Genomic DNA, 6,000 nt, shown 5'->3' with positions numbered 1-6,000 from the left:
TTATCATATGACTGGATACATGAATAATTTTGTTGAGATCAACAATTATGATGGAGGAGTAATCAGAGTTGGAAATTTAATGGACCATGTTAGACAAAAGAAAATATTACACTTGATGGAAAGACTACCACTGAGATGTTTACTTTATTGATGGTTTGAAACATAATATTTTGAGTGTTGTACAACTTGTGGATAAAGGATACAAGTTGCAATTCACAAAGAAGACATGTATTATCAAAGATAAAGATGGTAAGTTGTTTGGTATAGACACAAGGATAGGACGTAACATTTTTTAGTTGAATCCTACTTAGATGACATGTTTGGTTGAAAAAGTGGATGACAGTTGGTTATGCCGTAAGAGATTTTGTCACATTAACTTTGATAACATTGTGAAGACAAGTACTACACATGCAGTTAGAGATTTTCCAAAACTTGTGAAACCATCTAATATGTTTTGTAAGGAATATGGGATGGCAAAACAAAAGAAGAGTTAATTTCTAAGCAAGATGTTTACTACTATGACAAAGTTGCAGATTGTGCACACAGATTTGAGTGGTCCTACAAGAACAAGAGAATTTCATGGTGAAAGGTACTTTATGCTTCTATTGATTATTTTACAATGATGATGTGGGTAGTATTTCTTAAAGATAAATATGAATATTTTGAGAAATTCAAGATATTTGAGAATAGAGTGGAGAATGAATCTAGTTTGAAGATTAAGTGTTTGAGATTAGATAGAGGAGATGAATAATTTCAAATGAGTTTATTACATTTTGTGAAAAAAGTGGAAGTAAGATAGAAATTTCAACACCTAAGACACCACATCATATTGGGATAGTAGAAAGGAGGAACATATCAATAAGTGAAGTAGCTAGAACAACATTTTTTTAGAATAATGTATCACATATCTTTTGTATAGAAGCAATGAACACTAGAGTATACACAATGAACAAAGTGCATATAAGGCAAGATATTGGTAAGACTCCTTATGAACTTTGGTTTGGGCATACACATACTATAAAGCACATTAAAATCTTTGGAAGTAAGTGTTATATTAAAAGGGATGATGATATTGGGAAGTTTGACTCTAGAAGTGATGAAGGTGTGTTTCTTGGTTATTCATTTAAGAGTAAGGCATATAGATGTTTTAATCAAATATTGAAAACTACTGTTAATAGTGCTAATGTGAAAGTTAATAGAAAGTTCAAAATTCAGGAAATAATACTTGATTATGACTGTAATGAAAATAATAATCAAAGGACTAACAATTAAAATGTTGAGCATCAATTATTTTATGAAACTGACACTGATTTGCAAACTAAAATACAAAGAGAAGAACAAGGAGAAGAATCTAGATCAAAACCAAGAACATAAAACATAATAGAATAGGGATAACCTAACAAATATGTTGCAAAGAAATACTTTGTGGATTAAATATTTGGAAGTGCAAATAAAGGAGTGATGACGACAAACAAGGTGAGTGAAGAACTATGTTTAATATCTGAAGTTAAACCTAAGACTGCAAAAAAATCTTATAAAGATGAATTTTGGATTAAGGTTATGAAAGAGGAATTAGAGCATATTGAGAAGAACAAGACTTGGGAATTGGTTCCTAGAGTTGATAATAAGAATGCTATTAGAACTAAGTGGATATTCAAAAAAATATGAATTAGCAAGGAGAAGTGGTAAGAAACAAAGCAAGGTTAGTATGAAAAGGTTATTCACAATAAGAATGAATTACTTTGAGGAAACTTGTACCCTTGTTGCTAGAATTAAAGTAGTAAGAATGTTGATCGCATGTGCAACTAACAAGTTTTAAGGTTTACCAGATGGATGTTAAGACAAATTTTCCTAACATAGGTCTCGAGGAAGAAGTTTAGATTGAACAACCTAAAGGATTTCCCATGACACAAGACAAAGACATGGTTTGCATATTAAAGAAAGCATTGTATTGATTGGAGAAAACATTTAGAGCTTAGTATGCAAGATTGGATAAGCATTTATAGAATTTGGGATTTAAGAAAGGTAATGCAGACATCAACATTAATTTTGAGAAAGAGTGAAGATGACTTGTTAATTATTATTGTATTTGTTGATGACATCATTTTTGGAGGAAATGATGAAGCTAGCAAGAAATTTTATGAGGAAATGCATAATGAATTTGAAATGAGTGTGATTGGTGAGATGAAATATTTATTGGGATTGCAAATAAATTAGAACGAGGATGGCATTTTCATATCACAAACTAAATATCTCAAGGATTTGTTGGAAAAGTTTGGTGAAGAATTTAAAACCAGTTGGGACACCTATGGTTACATGGTGCAAATTATTGAGCAAGGATTAATCCCCTCATGCAAAATAAACAAGGTACATATCTATGATAGGAGGGTTGTAGTTTTTGAACTCATACAAGACCTAGTATATCTAGTGTAGTTGGAATTGCAACAAGATTATTAAAGCAAATCCTAAAGAACCACATTTGGTGACACTAAAAAGAATTTTTTAGATATTTGAAAGGTACACCTAATTATGGCTTGTGTGTGTGTGTGTGCGCACACGCGCGTAGATTGGGCAAAAAATGTTGATGATAGGAAAAGTACGAGTGGTGGAGCATTCTTTTTTAGAGGAAGATTGGTTTCATGGCTGAGTAAGAGTAATGACAACAAACAATTGTAATCAAATTATTTGGACAAAGATGTTACAAGATATTAGTATTGAATTTTCAGAGCCGATTCTTATTCACTGTGATAACACAAGCATAATTAATACATCAAAGAATCTAGTATTACATTCAAAGACTAAACACATTACAATAAAGTATCATTCTTGAGAGAAGAGTTTGCAAAGAAAGAGATCAAATTGGAGTATATTAGCACAAAGGAGAAAATGACAGGCATTTTTCAAAAAACCCTTAGCTAAGGATACTTTTGAGGACAAGCGGTGTATTCTTGGGGTTATGCCCTAGCCTTCATCAAAGTAATTGATATAAGATTGCATGAGTCCAACATATTTAGAGCTTATTATTACATATAGATTGTGCATTCGTGATGCTTCCTTGGGGGAGTAGTCACTTTTTGGCAGAGTTACTAAGAACTCTCGAGCATTGTTTAATAGTGTCTTTTGACACTTGGTAAACTTTTTCAGGTTGTATTGGAGATGATTGAACTTCAAGAGTTGGCATAATGTCACCTTTGTAATTGATGTCAATGAGGGGGAGATAGACATGAAAAACAATGTTAATCATGGGGGAGATTAGAACATGATTTTTGTTTTACAACTCGTGTGTATCAATGAGAGAGATATATGTTTATATATTTATGGAGCAACATAAATTGGGGAGCAAAGGTAGATGAGGAAGAAATATATCTTGGTATTTTGGGAACTTTGATATTTTTCATCATATATTGCCATCAATGTTAAAGGGGGGGATTGTTGCCATGAATGCCTTATGGATATTGTTAGTATGTTTTGGGAGATGATTGAATACTCATGTTTTGCATTCAGGACCTGGTTTGTTGTTGATGTCAACATATCAACAGTTCTGGCAAAGTAGAAGAGACAATTTTGTTCAGCGAGGTGTCTGGTTTTTTAATTGCTTTCAGTAGGGTCAGCGTTATGTTTTTGAATTCTTATAGATGCTATGGTCAAGTGTGTAGAAAAAATTATGAAGTTTTGTATGAGTTACTTAAGTTTTGTTGAAGACTGGTTGTAGGATAGTTTGTAGGAAACTATATGTTGTTGTTCATGTTGTATCTTTTTGGCAGAGTTAAAGCTTGTTAAGTAGGCATGAATTTTGGTTAGACACATGTTCGTGATGCTATTTTTTAGGTGGAAAAACTTGGTTTTCAATCCATGAAGAATTGTGAAGGATAACATGTGGGTTATTCCTTGGAGGTCGATTGTGTTGTGTTATTGATGTAACTTGTAACATAATGTGTGGAACCTAAATGTAATATCTTATGATGGTCCTATATTATTCATTGTACTTTGGAAAACCTCAAGGATGAATCAATTATTTATTAGGAGTTGGTATAAATGGTTTCCTTGGTTGTGAGTATCATTTTTGGTCAGTGAGATCATATGTGGTCATATGTTATTGATGCTATGCTATGCGAACTTTGGATGCAAATGTGTGAAGATCATAAAAGTGTTTGAGGTTGAGAATAAAGTGCATAATTCAATGGAACTATATTGGAAAAGATAAGTTGTTTTTTTAGTCAATTCATTTCTGTTGGATGCGTTATCTTGAATTTTTTAGCAAGAATAGTTTTGGAGCAATTTGGATAGTGGGTTAAATTGTCTTCCTTTCAACTCCTAAAAAGGTTGGAATCTTTTAATAGAGATTCAAAGTATTCAAATGGGGACTCATATGTATTGATTGTATTTATTTGACTCCTAACAAGGTCACATCCTTCCACAAGAAACATTTATATTATTGTATCATCTTGTGGGCATCATTCCCATTGGGGTTTTCCCTCTAATCAAGGGTTTCCCCAATTAACATATCTTGTGTCACATTGCATGGTTGTTATCTTATGGTTGTTATATATTTTTGATTACATGTTTTATATTTGTTAAAGTTGATAAAACTTGATTAAGACATATAACTAATTCATATCCCCCCCTCTCAATTATATTGGTGGACCTCACTTTCTAACAAAGTTGTTTCCTTTTTTGCCTCTAGTTTTCTTCCTTATTTTTCACATCAAGGGAATTATTTCTTTTAGCCATCTATATTTGTAGATCATTGAAGGAGGTGGAAAGCTCTTTCTTCTCAATGAAGATATCCTAGAAGTTACTTTTGCTCCACTCATACCTTTCTCCTTGATGATCTCTAGCTTAGAAGCAACTTTGTACATGGCTAAGCTATTTTTGGTGTTTCCCACCACCTTTTAACCATGTTGTTGAAAGTGGGATGAGAAGTCTAATTGATCTCATATATGAAGGGGGTGACCCTCTTCAAGAGAGTCCAACCATTTGAACTTCAATAGGTTACGGGACAATGATGTTAGTGAAGTGGAATTTATAGCATCCAAGTTTGGGAATACAAGGAGCATATCAATTTGATCTTGACTAAGATGATCACCCTTTCTATTATTGGACCAAGTGAAAGGGTTTCCAATTAACACAATATTAACCAAACTAGATTCATTGATGAAAGTAGCCAAATCACCCATGTTATCATTATAGTCTATTAAACCTCCATTTTTATTCGAGGGGTAAAGGGGGGAGTTAAAGTTGTCAGCCAAAAATATATACAGTTAACGATTTCCTCCTAGAGGTACTTCTTATGAGACCTAGTGTTAGGGGTATTAACGTTGATTAGGTGCTAGTAATTAAGGTCCTTAATGAAAGAGACCACTGAGAAGTTTTAAGAGAGAGATAGAGCACTACCATTCACATGGAAGGGGTTCCAAAGGGTGGCAATTCCTCCATAGGCCCCATAAGCATCATAGTAGATGAATTGGGCCTCCAATCATTGAGTATTCACCATTATAGCAAAGTTATTGTAAGACATTTTTACTTCTTGTAGTAGCAAAATATCAACTTTATGTTAAAAAATATACTATCTGATAACATATTGATTTTTAGGGCTATATAGACCCCTAATATTCTAGGAAAGAAAAACCATTTCTTACCTTTTCCATTAGCGTCCAAGGTAATTTTCCTACCAACAATTATCTCCCTTACCATTACCATTTGCCTCCTAAGTATTTCAAAAGGTCTTCCTCTTGGTGTCTCCAAACCCACATCCAATTTTTTACTTTTATTTTTTATCTTTTAGGTTTTCCAATCCCCACTAATGTCCTTAGGTTCCTCAATTTCAGAAGTAGTTTGAATCTGTTACAGGACTACAGTAACCTAGGGCATCCAATTCTCTAGAGGGTTGAGGGTCGTGTCTCCTGAAATATCTTCAATGCTAACTTGGTTAGCCATAGGGACTTCCATAGGTACAAGTGTATCTATGGTATCTTCTCTGATGGAGGTGGTGGTTTCATA

Source organism: Cupressus sempervirens, chromosome 2, assembly GCF_028749045.1.
Source record: "Cupressus sempervirens isolate cs-2001-9-10 chromosome 2, ASM2874904v1, whole genome shotgun sequence".
NCBI lineage: Eukaryota > Viridiplantae > Streptophyta > Pinopsida > Cupressales > Cupressaceae > Cupressus > Cupressus sempervirens.
This window is presented reverse-complemented; position numbering follows the sequence as displayed.